This window comes from Cebidichthys violaceus, unplaced genomic scaffold (genome assembly GCF_023349555.1).
Source record: "Cebidichthys violaceus isolate CVI_PGR_0920_01 unplaced genomic scaffold, fCebVio1.0.p SCAF_22, whole genome shotgun sequence".
In the NCBI taxonomy this organism is placed as follows: Eukaryota; Metazoa; Chordata; class Actinopteri; order Perciformes; family Stichaeidae; genus Cebidichthys; species Cebidichthys violaceus.
Genome location: NW_027176395.1, coordinates 1490706 through 1511083, shown reverse-complemented (window position 1 = coordinate 1511083; position 20378 = coordinate 1490706). Strand labels below are relative to the sequence as shown.

At 43.2% G+C, this 20378-nt stretch overlaps 1 long non-coding RNA gene across 1 annotated transcript; it reads right to left on the bottom strand.

Moving 5' to 3' along the window:
• Positions 1 to 16811: 16811 nt before the first annotated feature.
• LOC137877837 (uncharacterized) lies at positions 16812 to 19263 on the bottom strand. The gene is made up of 3 exons (XR_011103575.1): positions 19252 to 19263; positions 17017 to 17130; positions 16812 to 16861 (listed from the first exon to the last, which is right to left on the bottom strand). It is a non-coding gene; the product is annotated as an uncharacterized lncRNA (long non-coding RNA).
• Positions 19264 to 20378: the final 1115 nt, after the last annotated feature.

Here is a 20378-nt window from a genome sequence, read left to right as displayed (position 1 = left end):
AACTTTTACTTTGACAAAAGACAACAACATTGTTTTTTTTTGTCATGGTCAGACTAGTGGAAAGAAAACATCCAAATGCACATTTAAGTGTTTATTTGACCACTTTTTCTATTTGCTTTATTTCCTAAATGCACCATAAGTATTAGATGATACCTCATTTGCACATTTGAATTTAATTAAAAAAATAATGGTAAGTAATCTGCTGGGGAAATTTCATTTCTTTTTACCATATTCACTTCACTACAATACGTACAATAACTCAAAAGGAGTGTCTTCTCATATCGTCATGTCGTGGATCTTACGTTTCATGCTCAGCGATTGTGTTTGTGTGAAGTTTAGATCAGAAAAAGGTGCACACCTTTCTTCATTACAGACACGCCTCCTTGATTGCTTCTAAAGTGTGACCATTAATTGAAACTTTGCACAAAGTTTCATGTGATTTAATGTTATGTCAAGTTACATAACGCTGAGATGTGGATGAACTCACTCTGACCTTGTGCACTTGAACACAACACTCAGAGGGAGAGGACATTATCTTCATCTCTTCTTCCCATGAATCCAGCAGGAAGCTCAGCCAGTGTGGTTCATTACAGTAGGTCACAAAATAGTACGCAGTGATACGCTCGTTTGTACTGCATGTGGCACAAACATCACACAGTATAGTACAGTACATGCACAAACTTAAAAGATTTACTATTGTCCCACGATGCTTGCTGTAGATACCTTATTGAGACAGATTGTGGTGGTGTCGTCAGGTGATCTTAGACAGAGGACAACAGCACCATTTCTGCACCGCCCCACTTCACAGTAGGAAAGACTTTAATTGTTGGGGGATGTCTTGAATTAAATATTACTCCTTTGTTTCCACCTGTCCTCACCTTCTGTCCTTTAACTTGGCACCAGTTGGATGTTTCTTGTCCAGACAAACTGCTTCTTGCACAGAACTCAACCCACGATTTGCATGTTAGTCCTTTCGGCCGGTGTTTGGACGGAATAATCCAGTTGTAGTGTTTGGCTGATTAGAGTAGGGCTGGAGGTACGCTGTGTACAGGGGAGGAGAGATTGACAACTAAACTATTTCATCCAGGGCAATAGACCAATGCTATTCTGATCCAGCAGAGGTCTGTTGCACCTGGTAATCACTTTAGATTGAACGTTCTGTCAACCTTCATTCATGTTTTCCTCTCTCAGAGCCAAAACAGCTTGAACCCGTTGTTTACTTTTAACTGGAGAAACTGTGACCATAAAATGTAGTTCAGTGTAACTCAGGGGCGTAAATACAGGTAGTGCAGTGGCAAACTTTTATGCTTATGATACATAAACTATGAAAACTAAAAACACGATTCAATTAAATGCATACTTTGTTAATTAACAATATTATTAACGCTTCACACGCTTAATTCCTCCACTTAATATTGTTGAAATCAGTCAAAGTTGTTTTAACAAACTTGTTTTAACAAATTAATAAAAATGTGTATTATTACTCTGATGTTGAAATGGCATTACATTTAGGACTTGGGACTCTGAAGACGTACTTTTGCAAAAAATATCTTAATCTCAATGAGTTGGTCTCATTAAATTAAGGTTAAATAAACCACAATAAATATTCAACTATCATTCGTTTATATTATACACTTTAATATTCATAAATGCTGAATTGTTTGTCTTCTTGTTGACAAATATGACGCGATCCGGTGACCTGCTGTGTATTCAATAACATCCTTTATATTACATTGATAAATAAGTATCAAAAGAACACTCTCAAATTAGGAATAACTTTCATTTCATTCAGGAAACGTGTTAAATAACGTGTTGCAGACGTCACTGTTTTGTAGCATAAAGGCCAGATCACAGACAGTATACAGTGTGTTACATGTCATTTATATTGTGTTCAATTTAACCAATGAAGCCATGTTTGTTTTAAAGTTTGTGAAACTCAGCAGCTGTCACACACAGACAGAACCCAGCATTCTGGACCTGCACTGCCCTCTGCAGGTAACAACAAGTACTTCTATATAAAAAACAAGCTCATCAAAGTTAATGAAAAAGTTGACTTTTAACATAAGTAGTGAATGTGTTGCTGAAAGTCCATATTGAATAAATAACGTGTCATGTCAGACGCTCTATTAGAACAGAAATATGTTGTGAAAATTAAAGTTGCACTTCCCGTCCTGATGCGTCAGGGGTTCGGCCGCGCGCTGATCCCGTGGTCGCATGACTGTAAAGTGGGGAAATAATATCTCTTCATAACATTTTCCTACTCCTCCCCAATTAAGTCATGACTCACGTACTCACAATTACAAGTTAGGAGGAACGTAACATTCGGAAATTACAGGTTAAAACATGTGTATCCACCTAGATGATGATGATGATGATGAAGAGTTCATTCAACTGTAACACGGATTAACCGCGCGTCTGTGTGTAGTTCACAAAACACCACTTAAAGCTCATTTGTTTAATAGATTTTCAGTAATGAATTCATGCACATTGTTATTATGGTTTTTCCCCCCATGCAGAACAAATGCATGTACAGGTCTGTGATGTAGAAGTGACCACAGCGCTCACGCGCAGCAGTGCAAACGGTTCTGGTTGCTCTGCTGCACCGGATCAGACTTTTGATTGTCGAGCTACAGCTACAACCGTATAGCCTCGAGCAACCAAGCCCACCCATCCAGGTATGCAGTGTGTGTGTGTGTGTGTGTGTGTGTGTGTGTGTCCTTGTTTGTCTGTTGCATGTGTAAGTGTGTGTGTGTGTGTGTGTGTGTAGATATCCATATCTGTTCATCCATGTGTGTGGTCTGGCACTGAACCAGTTATCAGAGTCATTCTCCACTTTATGTTTTCTAAATGTTTCATTACTTTCTCTCTCTCTCTCTCTCTCTCTCTCTCTCTCTCTCTCTCTCTCTCTCTCTTTCTTCACGTCCCTCCTCCCTCGCTCGCTCATTCCGATCTCTGACTGTCATTCTCAGACACTGAGTCAGCGAGCCCGTCAGTCAGTCCGTCTGGCAGGTTTTTTATATCCATCAAACAATCAATTTGTTTGTCTGGATGAATTTTAAATGATTAATCACTGAATTTAAAGTCAGAATCTAAGTCACTGTTGGTGCACAACTAAACTACAAATACCTGTGATAATATTTGCAGACATATCTATAATATGAATGTATAAATATGCAGATTGGGCCGCTCCAACCGTCTAACTATTCAACTTAACATGAGTCACTCGTGTGTGTGAGTTACAGGAGTCACCGAGACACCACACACACACAAACACATGGTAAGTGATGTGTTGAGGGGAAAAAAACATTTTGACACACACACACACACACACACACACACACACACACACACACACACACAAACTGCATGTACAAAAAGCAGAAACACTAAGAGAAATGTCTCAATAATACATAGACTTGATAGACTCATAGTGGTCCAAATGAAATTCAGAATTTGTATGATCGTGTTCGATTTATTAATACAGCCCAAAATCACAAGTTTCTCAGGGCTTGTTTACAGTCTGTATGTAGACGGATTATGAGGAAATGGGCCTCTGGTCACGGACTCAATAAAAAGACTCAATATGATACAAAAAGTGTTCAGGATTTAGTGGCATCTAGTGGTGAAGTTGCAGATGGCAACAAACTGAATACCCTCCACTCACCTTTCCTCTTTCCAAGCGTGTCGCAGAACTACGGTGGCCTTCAGGTGACGTAAAAAAACGCAAAAACGCAGGGCTGCAACACGGCGGACTGTGTGGAGCGGACCATCTCTCAGTCCAAGGTAACGAACTAATGAAAACGCAGTTATGAATACTACATTCCACTTCCTAGTATCCTCCAAATCCTTCACACTGGCCCTTTAAAAGATAAACGGTGACACCTGACCCTCTGGCCTGTTCACTCATCTATCCATGAATCAGACAACATAAACTCTTCCTCTATACGTTGACCCTTCATTCAGACAAGTCCACAAAACAAACCTCCATCAGTAAAAGATGTGTACTGTAAGATGAAGGAAATCCAAAGCTTCCCAATCGCTGAATGTTTGGTGGAAAGTTTCATAAAACCACATTTTTTGCATCAGGGATTCCTCCAGTTTCAGAGCTGCCAACAAATTAGATATAAATGACCCTTAACTGTGTGTAAAAGTCTGGCTCCTGTTAAACAGGCGGACTCTCCACCTCTGTCTGCCTCTCTTTTGTCTCTCCAGTCGAGCGGTGGTCTTCTGCTCCGTGCTGGCGTGGCTCCAGCGGAGGGGGATTACTGTTAAACGGGTATAATCTCTGCTGTTTCCTCCGTCAGTCCAGGCCCTTCTGATGGGAGCCGGTGGTTAGAAGGGGCTCCACAGGACGAGATGCTCTTTAACTGTAAGCTCTCTAAGCTCTCCTCTTACTTCAGGCCGGGGTCTCACAGACCCGCCGTCCTCACGCTCCTGTTTCTCTCAGAGCCATTTGACAAACATGACAGCCTGTACTTTCAGTTTGAAAAATACAGAAAGGTGTGGATGTTTGCCCCCCCCCCCCCAATGGGAAGCCATAGAAAATAATTATGGTGCTTTTAACCATAATCTTTGCTTCAGGGCTGAACGATGATGAATCTTCTAAAGTCATTTTCACAACACCTCAACATATATACTGGATGTACTGTTTTCTGGATATTTTGTCTGTTATTTGGATAGAAAATTGCCAAACGAAATGCTAAATATTAGTTTTTACCGACATATGTGAAAAATAAAACAACATTTTAAAAAGGAACCAAACACTTAAGATTCCATATGTGGATACAGGTGGAAATATTTGCCATTTTTTTGTCATTTGTATGACAGCTGAAATATATTCACATGCTAAGTAAAACCTGCTGCATGTAAAATATATATATATATATATATATATATATATATATATATATATATATATATATTTAAATGCTCACACAAGAGCGTTAGTCCATAAATGTGTATATGGATTTTGAAATGCAGCAGCTTGTATGAGGATTTTATTAAATGTTTGTGCGTTTATGATTTTCCCATCAAAGGATGAGACGGGTGACGTTCGCTGTGTGTTTGTGTTCGCCTGCATAGTGGCATGTCTCACGTCAGCCGCTCCGGACACATCTTAGTTCTGAATGTGTGAGAAGTCCATCAGCTTGATTTCTCACGAACGGTAAAAAGTGCTTTGAGGTACTCCGTGTCCCTCGTACATGTGTGAGTGCGTCAAAGCCTCCTTGTTTCCCAGGAGAACGCCGAATCCTGCAGATCTGACGTTTCTCTTCCCGGTGGTGGTCTCAGGAGGATCGCCGGGAGATTCCACCTTTCCCACATCGCTCCTTGATCCACCTGACTCCTCCCCGCCTCGCCCATAAGCCTCGCCTTTTGTCCCCCATGGGTGCGCAGCGCTCAGTTTGTTTGTACATCCAGAGAGCAGGGTGAGAACGAGCGACCGTCCCACAGAGCTGAAAGAACAACCGGCTGCTAAACGTTCCCACAATGTCCACGACACGTTCACTGCAAGAAAATAAGACAGACATGCACCTGTAATTACCTCGAAGGGAATGAATATTAATCCCTAAATAAGCAGCAGAAGTTTAAAAAAAGAAGGTCTCAACGTCTCCAAGTTGGAGCCAAGTCTTATTTAGATAAATAAATAAATATATATATTGGCTTAATTACAATTAAGCCATTGATTTCCATTGTGACACCTGAAGTTTGCTGCACTACCTTGTCTTGACAGGCCGTTACCACGGCGATGTCAGGTCTGGGAGTTGTCCGTGTCTCCGTCTTCCATCTTTAACCCTTTCAGAAGGTTAATTGTAACATTTGTATGTTTGTACTTAGCTCCTGCCTCTTGTGTCACTTCTGGTTCCAAAAAAACCAAGATGGCGTCGGGCCAAAGTGGAGAACTTGAGGTTCCAAAACCCACAAACCAATAGTCGACGTCATGGTGACTATATACAGCGACTGTATATAGTCTATGAGCAATGCTGTCGGAGCTGGTCTCTGGATTAGAAATGAATATTTTCATCCTTTATACTGATCATATTCTATGATTAAGGCGGAGATGAAGCAGACCAACGGGTCAATGATGTGTGTGAAATTGGACGGTTTCCATCAAAAAGCTATAAAAAGGAGAAGACTTAAGAGTTAAGAGTGAGACAAAGCAAAAAGTCAACAGAAGAAAAGAGAAAGAGAAAAGAAGGAGGGAAGCAGAGAAAACACAGACAAAGAGAGATCTGCTGCCGCGAGCCTCTCGTCTCAACACGTCGTGAAAGTGAGGTTTTTCAGACGCTGTAATTTACGCAGATTCAGATTCGGATCACTTTGGCAGAATATGGGACCACCTGCGCTCACGGCTTCATATGAGCAACTTGCGGGAAAAAAAAAAAGCCTCTACGAGAGCGAAGACAGAAGAAAACCCGGTGTTTTACTAAAGCGTGAGATCTGAGGCCAAAAGCTGCTCACAGTGCTGCTCTGACAGCCTGACACCTCCAGTGTGTGTGTGTGTGTGTGTGTGTGTGTGTGTGTGTCTCAGCCTGGAGGTATTCAAAGGGCGTAGAGCTGTCAGTGTTAAGGAAGATGACTCTATTGGAGGCTGTCAATGCTCTAACTGAGGTGGCTGTAGATCTCTCTCCTAATATCTCTGCCTCCCATTCATTCATTCATTCATTCATTCATTTTGTCTTGAATTCATTTGGAGTGTTTGGGCATTCGGGGAGGGATTACAGAATAGATAAAGGGTTTAGTAGGAAGTTGAAGGTAGATTAGAGTGGAATGATATACTGCATGACATTTCTGCCAAGTTCTTCAATAATATTAGCAGACTGCAGGAGTTGTGCAACGCGTTTCATATTTGATGGCACAAAAACAGAACAGGGACAATTACTTTAATTAAATATTAGTCATATTTATTTAAAAAAAAACCTGTTTCTTCAACCCCGCAAATCCCCCAAATCTTGTTTTGCTGTAGTTTGACTACTTATTTAAAATAGACTGGTCATTTATCCGCCTTTCTTTAGATTTCTATTATACGAACACTTCTTCTTTTCCTTCACTTTCTCCTCATTCTTCTCTTCGCTTTCTATCACCTGAAGCCTTTCGTGAGCTGAACATGTTGCAGTAGTTTACTGTTGACTGTAAATAGCGGTGATCGGTGTCCTCTTGCAGCAGTAAACATCTGGGTGCGTCATGACGTGACTCAAACACGATGTGCTCCGCTAAACTGTACACTTGCAAGCCGAAATTCATCCTGATTTTTACATTTTATTGACGTTTGAAAATACAAATGACTTTGTAAATCTTCACTAATGGATTTTTCTGTCTTATGCCTTCTTGTAAGTTGATTCTTTACCGTACAGTTTTTTGTCCAAAGGGTCTAAGGTCTCAATGTCCCCCTGTTCAAATCTGTCTGGGGACATTCTTTGCACGTCATTCCCTATCGTCTCTCTACTGTCCTCTAATAAACCATAAAATGCCCCAAAAAACATTCTTAAAAAAAGAGAAAATCGCTGGTGAGTAGCTGGACTGTTGCCAGTTCAATTCCCAGACGGACCAAAGCTACATTAACAGCAGCCGTGTTTCCAGTGTCATATTTAAAAAAGATGTAGGGAATCGGCGAAATTCTATACAACGTCCTCGGTTGAGCAAAAAAGTTTTTACATTATAGCTTTAGGTGGTATTTGTTTTATCTCCATACCAGCATGAAACTCTGCCAATACTAGCTGACATGAAAGAACAATTGACTTTGTTCCAAGTGAATAAGATGTCTGAAGACCTTTCTCCACTTTACTCTTGTAGATGGTTAGTAGGCCAAGGTGACTTCTTTTGAGTCCTCTTCTTCTGCTCCTGTGTTTACAGGTGGATTACAGTCATCTGTAGCCTACAGCGTCAACTTCTCAGCAGAGTTTATTCGCTCCACTACTTCACTTCGTTTCCTTTTTTTTCAAGGTTCACTGTGGATTCTCTCGACACACGACTAAGGTCCTTTTTTAAAAAGGTGCGTATGGATTCCCTCCCCGGTTCAGTGTGACGGGCGTCCTCCTTTGAAGCCGGTGGTGACTGAGTGTCGGACGCAGACGTGGGACAGCCGGGGGACAGACGTGGGACAGCCGGGGGAGCGGGGACAGAGCTAAGGGGTCGCTCACGGGCGCTGACCCTTCCAACCATTTTCACACAAGATGGAGAGAGTCTCTCAGCAGAGTGATCTTACCTGTGCTGCTCATCTTTGATGTTGCGTTCTGAAGCGCTAACGCACACACATAAAACACACCAGGAGTATTTGAGGATGAGATTAAAAAAAACAAAAAAAAAACACGTTTCCTTGTGCGATTTTCTGTAAAGCGACAGCCAAACTGTTCAGATTTGATCTGGAACATGATACAGGCTGCTGAGAACCGTTTTGCAGATACAACGTGACTTTCTGGCATTAACACACATTCACACACACACACACATATATCTGGGGAATCAAACTGGCATCTTGGAGTGGGTTTCATCCGCCGTGCCCATTCACAACCGCGGCAGTGAAAACAAAAACACAGAATCTGTAGAATCCCGACTGTCAGTCAGAGGAAAGGCAATCTCTTTCATTTCAGGGAGTGTAAACACCCGGGGATTCAGGGACTAATTGTTGAACATAGTTACAGTTGTCAAGGTAGAAACCTGTCCCATTTTGAAGCTCCTCTCGCTGCGATGTTTACGTTGGAAGCGGTTGATCGACGGCCTCGGGCGTATTATGGCTAGACGGGGCCAATTGTCAATACCTGTCACCCGCAGAGAGGAGGAAGAAACATGGCCCATCTGCCTTTGCCTGCCGTGTAATTAGCACTAAAACAAAATGCTTTGTGTTGAAATGCAGAGACCGCCCCCCCCCTGCCAAGCATCACATGCCCAACGAAAACATCGATGGGTGGCATGATGGAACATAATCACCTTTTTTTTAACTTTTTTTTCGAGATATGCAAATGACGCAGATGCGGGACACAAAGGCACTGTTACTAGCTAATTAAAAACATTTTAACTGTGCCATCCATTCTGTCTCCCGGTGTGTGTGTGTGTGTGTGTGTGTGTGTGTGTGTGTGCGTGTGTTTGTGCAGACGCAGCGAGACGGCGCACCTAACATACACCTGTTCCCCCCCAGGGCTCGGCGCTAAACAAGCCCTCCTGGAAAGGAGGGGGAAGCCTGCAATCCAACCTGGTAACAGATATATGTGAATATTAAAAGCACTTAATATCAGCCTCCCTCGCTTCAGGTAAACAATTGCGCCATTGTGCTCGGTGCCCGCCTGTGTTTTCCTCTGTGGTTTCTGCTAATGGGAGCGATGAATACGGCTCTGTAAGTGGCGTCCCTCTGGATCTCTCTTCAAACACAACACCTCTGACGGATCGTCCTCACAGCTGGATTGGATTCATCGGTGAATAAACACAACACCAAAACTAGCAGTTGATACTGATGGGAATGTTTTTTTATTGTTGACGGCTTCAATAAAACGGCGAAACACTTTTGAGACGACCTCTCGACTCACAAGCTGCAGTCGATCGGCGCTTTAGCGCAGCGTCCTGTTCAGAACGGGCCGATTGCTTGGGATCCGATGAACCGCTCATCCCAACAGTTTCAAAATCCAAAACTTCCCTTCAGGTTTCGCAAGATGCATCGTCTAATGTGTCTCATATTAAGTGACAAATATGACAAATGTATGTTTTTTTTTTGCAGAGGAGGGAGGTTGAGGCTGTTTCGGATTAGAGAGAAGGAAACTTCTGTCGACTACCTTTGGTCATAGTTGGTTTCTTTGACCCGGTTGATTTAACCGAACCGTTACCTAGAGGGGAGCAGATCAGAAAAATGAGACACGTTCATGTCATCACGGTCATATGGGTCACTTTGCAGGACAAACAATACATTCTGTTGTTGGTTTAAAGACTTGTTTATCCTCCTTTGGCCACATTGCTGCACACAGCGGCGGGCAGTTTCCAACACACAACCGATGTGATCTGGTGTAAGATGTAAGTTGTGTGTTGATTTTGGCAGTCGGGCTTTAGTTCCATCCTTAAAACCCTGAATGTTCTGTCACTGGGATTTAAACACCACAGTCAGAAAATGTGTCCTTGCAGGTTTTCAAAACATTTGACTTTTGTTCTCCGGCTCCATTACGCGGCAACGAAACACCACAACAGCTAATCGACATAAACCATAGAGATCACGGAGATCATTCCAACCCCTTAAGGTGGCAGGATCATAATTAGACACCCAATCAGCCGTAACTCAGCAGGAGAAACAGTGGCGGGATTGTTCAGCAACAACACCGCAAGGAATTTAACCCCTTCCCCAGAGACAAATCACCAAAAAATCCCGACCAAGTAAAACAAATCCAAGGCTGGCTTTTGATTATTATGATGCCACAATAACCCTCTTTGACAAATTGTTTCAAAGCAAACCGCCGAGGAGCACATGTGCACGCTAATTGTGAGCAACCAAACAATTTGCAACAGCAGTCAATGGCAAAGCTGTGTGAGGATAGTGAGCTGAGGATGAGACCGTGTGTCTCTTTGCTTGACTCATTTGTAACCGTCTGTCCCCACTTCGGTCCAGACTGATGCATCGCAACAACTATTGGATGCTGTCCCCCCCCCCCAGCCTCAGCTTTGTATCTGGTGCTAATCAGCAAATGAATGCTGAAACAAATAGTGAACACGACTCTTTAGGTCAGCTTTGTGACCATGTTTACATGTTAAAAACACAGGATGTCCACCGATAGGAGACCGCTGCTGTTCTTGACTCGTGTGAAACCAAAAGGCAATGGATGATTCATTTTTAAGTTGCGTTGCATTACGTTAGAGGGGATTGACGGACCGTCACTGACGATACATGCTCCACGCTCAACTTATAGTCACTAACGTTGCAATGAACAGCGCAACTCCTCCCGGTTCCACCCACCGACCTGAACCCCGCCCCACCCAGTACGCCGGGAGAAAAAGTAAAGCAAGAAAGAAAGAAAAGTAACACGAAAAAGGGAAACTTTTCCGGATCATTACGGTTACGCCACACTGATGCCAGAGTATTTTTTTTTTGTTCATAAGCTGCAAATGAAAAAGGTTTCTCAGGCAGCTTCTAACCCGATACCTCACTAGTCTGAGCTCCTAACACCTTGAAGAGCCTGTTTGCTCAAACCTAGTTTGAGCCTGTCAACAAGCACAGGAAACTCCTCCCTCCCTCCCTCTCTCTCTCTCTCTCTCTCTCTCTCTCTCTCTCTCTCTCTCTCTCTCTCTCTCTACCCTACTTCTTTCTCTACCTACTCTCCCAGTGATGCCCCCCCCCCCCCCCCCCGGCCTCCACAAACACCGCTTTGATTTATAGGCCTGTCAAGCTACCTGGCTCACGACGACAGGTTATTTCCATTACTGCTGGGATTCTCTGTAATAAGGGGATCCGATGTAAGGACACGGCACAGGGGACCAGCTGTCTTGTCCCAGCTGAGCAACAACAACTGACCTCCGGAGAGCAAAGATATTCACATACTTTATGTTCCAGCGCTTGATGTTGTGTTGGAACGCGTGTTTTCAGCCACGTTTTACTCAACAAACCTTGAGTGATGGGATGTTTTGTAATCTCTAGCTATAATTTAAGATTGAGTCAGGAAAAGGAAACCCACCGCACACAGTCACTTACGTAGGCAAGCGGCTGGAAGCTTGTTCACATTCGCCCAGAAGAACTGGCTTCTGCATAACAATGACATCGACACGGAAGCCATTTTGAAACACAGCTCAATGTGTTCGTGAGTGACGCCGGAGAAGCGACACCAAACCGAGAGACTTTTCGGACTTGTTCACGGCTCCTCCACTGAAGCACCTCGTCTGTCAGCGAGGCAGGGCGGCCTCTTTGATTTGGCCTCCATGTTGTTTTTGAATCTCCTGCCTCGACGTTGCATCACTTCCCCTGTCAGACAGAAAAGTGTCACTCGCTTGTCGTTATCTGTGCAGCTCTGACAAAGGACAGTTCACACGTTGTTTGAAAGCTCAGCGCCTCCAACAGCTCCTTGATCAAAGGTTATGTAAAGAGTTAAAGGCAGGACACTTCATACAGAAATGTTAATTGCTTGATAAAGAAAACGTGTCTAAATATGACAACATGTGAGAGTAATATTTCAGTGCAATACAGAAATCTAAAGCCAACCTAATGGGTGCCGTTGTGGAAACAATATGTATGAAATAAGCAATTTATCAGTGGGCAGAGTTAGAAGAATGACAGCTTTGTAGCCTTAAAAGCATAGTTACTACATCATTTCACTTCAGGTTACTCTGACATTCAGGTCAGGTTACTCCGACATGCTGATGTAGTATTTCAAATATAGCCCTTCAAAATCTCATAACATTCATGAAACAATTTCAAACCACATTCATGAGACAATTTGTCTAATTTCAGATTTGATTTTAGAGGAAACGGTGCATAGTCACAACATCATTTCACTTCAGGTCAATAGCAGACCACCTCAAGGTGTCACTCAGAGAGAACCAGGACATTCTGATGTAGCGTTTCAAAATGAAAGCCCTTCAAAATCTCCTCACATTCACGAGACAATTTGTCCAATTTCAGATTAGATTTTAGAGCAGGGGTCTTCAACGTTCTTCAGGCCAAGGACCCCCAAACTGATAGAGAGATGGAGCAGGGACCCCCGACTATATACAGCATATTGTATAAAATTGTGTTTTATGTTAAACTGGGCCTAGTGCCATGTATAAACATACCTTGTTATTGTGCATTCAATACTAAGCTATTCAAATAATACACAGGTTCATATCTTCATGTTTTTATTTTAAAGGTACAGTGAGTAGGGACTGCCATTTATGAACATACCTTGTATGATAATCATGCATACAAGCTATTCAAATTGACGTTTTTATTTTAAACATAAATGTGGAAACAAAAATGAGTGATGGCCTATTAGTACCACTGCCATGCATAAACATACCTGTTATCTTGTATACAATGCTGAACTATTCAAATAATGGACAGATTCATGTTTGGGACAAAAAAATAAAAAATTTGTCTAATCAAACAAAAATTTCGTGGACCCCCTGCAGTACCTCTGCGGAACCCCCTAGGGGTCGCGGACCCCCTGTTGAAGACCTCTGATCTAGATTATATTGACTGTACCATATACTGTAGTATATTACCCTGAATATGTATTTTTCTGTCTGATACACCTTTCAATCGAGGAAACAGAAAGAAAGAAAACTTCTATTCAACCTTTAATATCTCCAGAATCCAGCAACCATGACTGATTAGTAATGACCGACTTTGACGACCACGTGTGTTTGATGAGCTAAACTTAACCTAACCCACACACCTGACAGTCTGGGACAGTCTGGCCCGTATGAAGCAGCGTTTGGGCATAAAAGACGGATCCATGCCCAGTATTGAGCCAGTGGTGTCCAAGGCGAGGCAACAGCCGCCTGATGATGAAAGAGACGAAGCCTAAAAGTTCATTAGGAAGTGTCAAATGAATTGACAGGTGTTTGGCTCGGGCTGCTGGAAAATATGCCACACACGGATTTTCAGCACACCTCATGCATAAAACAGTTGGCTGGGATGAGCTGCAGACCGCAGGCCACAATGAATCACAGCAGCCTTTAATAATGGGAAGTTGTTTATGAACCTGAAAAGGTGGATGACTTATTATTGTCATCAGGCTGTTGACAGACGCGCTGTCTGCTCTGTCTGCCTCTCCCTCTCTTAGATTGTTTACAAGCATATTTATACTGCAACATTCATTAGGATGCAAGTAGTCAGTTTAACAACTGAAACATCTGTAATCCTATCTGTTCATAATGATTGCAATTGTAGGTAAACTGAGCTGACGGCTTGCAGGTTTCCACTATATAGTAGTGGTTTCACGCACGATTAATACCCGATTTGTCAACGGTGCGATATACTTTCCCCGTCATTGGCAGAGCATTGTTTGTGTGTGTGTGTGTGTGTGTGTGTGTGTGTGTGTGTGTGTGTGTGTGTGTGTTATGAGTAAGTTACTCGAGATATTTTCTAGTAAGCTTACTTGAACGTTGTGGGTTGACCCGTGCATCACTACCGCCCTCGTACTTGTTCTATGTGGATTCAAAAACACAACAATTTCATGCACACTTGTGTTCGGATGTGGTCACAATGCTTCCCTGACCGCCTCACAATCCATCCTCAATACCATATTTGGGTGCATTTACACCTGTACTCTCAATCCGGTCGCCCAGAACACATTTTAATAATGCAAGGGTGCAAAAGACAAACCTAGAAAAGTAAAAGCAGCTGTGACCCGATCCTGCGTTCTGACACAAAGACACATTCTGTTCACTTAATTATTCGTGAGCATTAGGAGGCGTGCCGTCACAATGCGATCTGTGGTTTCCATGGTAACTGTCAAACTGTGTCACGACAACAGGAAATGTTTTTTTCAATTAGAGCCGTTCACCGCGGCTCCGCATCAGAAACACGTTGGTGTGCCAAGTGGTACGCCAGGAATTTGACTTCATTAATTGGTGCTGGGACGTCTCAAGACAGTTACACAATACATGAAGGAAAAATAACATGGAGGAGGACCTCACAGAGTGCAGACTAGATCGCAGCCTTCTATATCTATATAGCTTCACCAGTGGGACCGGGTTCTACGAGACATGACACTGAAATAAATCTATCTTGGTTTCATCCGACCACAGAATCACAGTCTTGGAGACCTTTAGGTGCGTTCCTCTGTCTCTCTGTCTCTCTGTCTCTGAGGAGAGGAGTTTCTCACAACCAGGAGCTCTGGAGCTCAGCCAGAGGGACCATCGGTTTCTCGGTCACCTCTCTCACCAGGGCCCTACTGGGCGGCTGCAGCTCTAGAAACGCCTTCAAAATAAGAGTCATGGAGGCCACCAGGCTTCAGATCTGTGTCTTCTGAGCTCGGCAGGAAGTTCCTTCAACCACCTGGCTTTGTTTTTTTTTTTTGCTCCGATGTGAATTGTCTTGCTGTGAGACCTCATATAGACCGACGTGTGTCTTTTCCCAATTATGTCCAATCAACTGAATTTACCACAGGTGGACCAGTCAAAGGTGATTAAGAGGAATGAGAGACACCTGAGCTGGATTTCAAGGGCCAAAGCAAAGGGTCTGATTATGTCAATGTGATTTACATCTACTTGTATTAATACATTTGTTTTGTCTTTGTCATTATGGGTTATTGATCAATGAGGGAAACATCTATTCATTATATTCAACATAAGGCTGCAACATAAAATATGAAACATGAATACTTTCTAAATGTTTAATGGCATTCAATGTAAGCAGCAGAGCTAAACTCATTTTTCTAATCATATACACATACTAGTACACAATTTTGACTTTTACTCGGCGTTAAACATAACCTGTCAGGGTGTAGACATGGTCCTGTAGTTTACATCAACGAGTGAACATGCACTGTGTGTGACCTCCATTGTTCTGGTTGTTGCTCATGTCTTTGTATTTACAGTCTTGTTTGGGTGAGATCCGCGCTCTAGCTTCCTCCGAGGCGGTTCGGAGGCAGAGTCGCTGCGAGCCGCCTGGCTGAAGACGGCAGGCCGGAGGCGGGGGAAGCATTGTGGGTGTTCTGCATCGTCTGGGCCGGACCAGGCCAGCGCTGTCTGTGGCTCAGCGGGCGGGTGAGTGTTGTGTAACACAAAGCTGCGGTTGGGTTTTTTCTTCTTTTTTTTTTTTTTTTTTTCCCACATGAACTAGCTTCATGGCAGAGAGAGAGAGAGAGAGAGAGAGAGAGAGAGAGAGAGAGAGAACAATAATTAATTAAATTAATTCCCACAGTGACAGTTTGTTTGGGAGGAAGTTATAAATGAGGTGTATTGTTAAACTGAAATCAGAGAGAAACACGAGGGGCTGGTGTTTCCTGAAGCCTCTTTTACTTTCAGTCGTTAACAAAACTAGGATTCTTGAAATACCTTTTATCGCTACAGACAAACGTATATAAATAAATACATATTTTTATGCCAGAGAAGGATTGTTTTCTATGCCTTTTAAAAACCTGTAAACTTGAATGCCTAACATCAATTTGATGCTACTTAGTGTAATATACCTAATAAAGATTTGAATGTCTCTCATTAAAATGTGCTCCTGTGAATTAGGAGGTGTTGGAGTTAACCCTTCATTACATGCTGGATTTGGCCCTCACATGCTGGGTGATGTAATTGAGTAGAAAATCAAGAGAAAAGTCAGGACATATGTGAATATTATTAATTGTGGAGATACAGATTCGACCTGCAACCGGTCGTTTCGCCACCTATTTCCCAGACAAGACACTTTCACACACCCAAACAGGCAGGCGGGGGGGGGGGGGGGGGGGGGGGGGGGGGGGGGGGGTGGTTGTACAGTTGTGTGAGGAGAGGAGTACAGGGGGGTAATTTAAAGCTGAATTAGGACCTTTTATACTTATGCCATATTGTCAACACAGCCCGTAAAAACCTCCTCCTCCACTCCTCCTCCCCCCCCGTCCTTCTCTGCCATTCTCCCTTCAGTTCTTCTTTATTTGTTCTAATTCCAGGGACCGGCTGGGTCTTGCCTGGATTTGGAGAGTGCTTGGTTTCAAAGGGTAATTGACACCTTACCTGTAATTTCATGGTTTCACTCCACCTGCCTTTGATGTCTGGGTCTCGGTTGGGGCCAGGATGCGGAGGGGAGAGACGGTGGCGGTGTGTGCTGCAGCATGCTCCGCCGCGAGTCTCTTCCAGTCCTCTGAACGTCAACGACGTCTCATGCGAACCCGGGTTATTAAAGAAGGAGGGGGGGGGGGCACTGAGAAGCTTTTCTTGTGGTGACAAATAGGCCTATGGAGTTGTCAAGGAGCAGAGATGATGACCTCTCCGATTTGAATACATCACATGAAAACCACAACAACAAAAAAAAGAGTCAAAGATTAGCTTTTCTGGAATTTAGAAAACAATTAGACTCACTGTAGTCTTTGATCAGTAATGAGGGGAGCTCATTCAATATCACCTTTATAAAAGTTCACTTACTAATTTTCTTCAGCTTTTAACCACATCACAGCATTCCCCAGCAAATGTACACGGAGAATGTCAACACCCATAATCTGTGATCACGTCCTTAAGTTCTCTTCTCGGGTCAGGTGACTATGACGACAAGAAGTACGGTTAAAAGAGCGAGGAAGTAAACCTCACTGTGGACAAAAGACAGTCTGCCCCCCCCCCCCCCCCCCCGTCCTGGTTCTGTCCTGCCTCCTGTACCTCCAGCAGGCATCAAGAATAACTAATTGGAAATAGTCAATATTCTCGTTTATTGATGTAGATCACATCAGAACTGAGACTGTTTCATAAGCAGTTAGAGTTCCTTGTAATAACTTTAAGTTTAAGATATTTTAGCACAGATATGTAAGTCAAGAATGAGCCAATATGATGACCTTAATAGACCTTGGTTTTTTTTAGGTAACACACTTAGAGTCGGCTAGATTTTGTGTTTTCACTTTGTGAAATACTTTTAATGTACAGTAAGTAGGCCTACAATAAAAACACAGTTGCTTTTCCTTTTTTTTTACCCTTTCTTTCTGTTGTTGGTATTACGTTTTTCATGTTTTATGTTTGTAAAAAAAACAAACGAACATACAGTAAAAATAACCATTAAAAACCATCCGGGCGTTTTTTTTTTTTGTTTTTTTTTGTAATCCCATAACTGTAGACTAATACAGTCTGATAATCCTGGGCAATCACCGGAATCTGCTTGAACGTAGAAAAAGGTTAGATGTCTGGGCTTTGTGCCTCACTCCTGTCTGCATTCTCTCTCTCGCTCTCTTACACACACACACACACACACACACACACACACACGCACACACACACACACACACACGCACACACACACACACACACACATGCACACACGCACGCTGACTGGAAGTAAAGGTGACGGATCGTACATTTTAATAATCCTGCATGTTTCTTTTTGCCGGCAGCAAATAACAATAATATTGGCGTAATTTTGCGTGGGATGAAAGAAGCAGTTAGCGCTGGAAGCTACAGTTCTATTGCATTGAAATGAATGGAAGGTTGTTTTTTTTTGTTAGTTGTGTCTGGCTAGCAGAGCAGAGATGCTCCTCTCAGGGGTGAGAGGAAGGTTATCTGCAGATCCAGGCGAGCAGCGCTGAGTGATGAGAGGGGAGTGACAATGAAAATTGCACTTGTGCAACCATGAATCATTACAAACAAGCCTTTAAAAGACATCCCTCACTGTAATTACCTCCTCATGCCACGCTCTATTACCGGGTACTTTATTACCTTCTATTACTCTGCTGTGCCTGCCTTGGCAGATGCAGACCTCACAGTGACTAACAAAGCTTGGCAGGTGAATCGACAAGACTGCTGTTCTTTTTGAATGCAAAAAAAAAAAATGGGGAGAAAAAAAAAAAGAGCAGCGTTGTTAAAGGAGGGTTATGTAATCTGTGACACGGACGGACCAGTTTAGCCTGGAACACCGATATTCAAGTCACATTTGGATCGTGGACACAAGTACATGAAGCTCATTGGAGAGGTCAGATGAGACTTTCAGTTGGTTGTTTTGGTTGTGGTTCACTCTCAGCTCTCTCGTCAGCCAGCAGCAGCCGGTTCGATCGGGAGAGACGAGTCGGATGAACGATGATCGTTGTTTGTTATCGAGGCTTCTGTCTGGGCAGATAGAGGTCTCAGTGTGTGATTGTAACCTCGGTTGTTTTTAAGGGTAACTTTGTTACGGGGTTTTGTGTGTTTTTATGGACCGCTAAAGTGCCGCGAACATAATTGTCATTGTGTTGTACCACAACATACACAACACAACCAAACAGACCTAACTTTTAAATGACACATATGGGCTTATATACACACACACACACACACACACACACACACACACACACACACACACACACACACACACACACACACACACACACATGGGCGAGCCCTAAAGAGACACGGGGGGAAAACAACAGTAAACCTCTAACATGAAATTAGCATAATTAACGACCATAACGTCGATGCAACCTGCCCCATATGTTCAGACATGATCATTAATATTTCACATGGTTTGAAAATCATCAGACATGAAACTTACAGATAGATGATATTTTGATATTTTGATATCTTAATACAGAATACTTTACTCTTCATGATTTCTATTGATTTCATTTGTATTAATGACGTCAGTGAAATGAACCGAAGCCAATGGCTGACTGGAACATGGACATGATTTAAAAGCATTCCTACCTGGAAGCCCAGTACAAACACAGTCGGCAGCTCCACTGGTTGTGTGCCTTGCTCAAGAGCACCGCAATCTTGGTAATATGAGAGGTGTGTGTAAATTCTACTCAGAGGAAGAGTTACAGAGAGAGGGAACAGAAAGGGGAGTGGCCGCTGCAGAAGTAGGCGTGTGTGTGTGTGTGTGTGTGTGTGTGTGTGCGTGCGCATTGTTTACAGTTTACACAGCGGCACACTGGCAGAGCATCAAAATCATGTTGCTTTTTGTTATGAGGAAAACACAACCCCCAACCCTGAGGATTGGGCCAGGACAACCAGCAGGAACACCGGGAAGCCGCCCATCATCCATGATACCCCGACGCTTCCGACCTCCGGGGGGAAAAAGACACGTGTGAACGTTGAAGAGTGACACTAAAATCAAAGGTGACGCTTCACATTTCAATTTTCAATTTACGTTTCGAGGGAAAAGTATTTTCTCCAGGATTACGCTCACAGTGATTGTGAACAATGCGAGGAAATAGCTCGGTGGTGATGTTTCGGCTATACTTGGTCAGGTTTTTGCACAAACATCTACATGCATTGACTTTTGGTTCAACGCAAGACATGAAAAGCGGTCTCCTCCGTGACAGTCCTGTGTTTGTTTGACCCGCCCATCCTCTCCAACCTCCTGCTTACAAGATGAAAACCTCAAACACAAACGGAACCCAGGAGAGAATAAGTTTCTCTCTTTGGCATCAGTTTCTTGACAAGAGTGGCAAATGAATGAACTATTTCATTTTATTTGATAATTCATAGTTTTGGAAACGTTTCTCCCAATGAGTGTTTCCTTTAATCCAGAAACATTTTGAAGCACATTTTCTGTCTGGACACTTATTGGAGGGTTGAACCTTTGGAGTCTTGGTGAATTTGTAGACCTGATTGAAACCCACAGAAAGGGAAAGAGGGTTATGGTCTGGAGGTTGTGTGTGTGTGTGTGTGTGTGTGTGTGTGTGTGTGTGTGTGAACCGAAGTGGGGGGGGGGGGGGAGCTGGAAATCCCCCGGTGCAGGTGCAATCCAGGGCCATCCGCGACGCTCTGTCAGCTTCGAGCCGGGCCAGCGAGGGGTTCAGACAGGGGGGTGGGAGGGGGTGTATGGA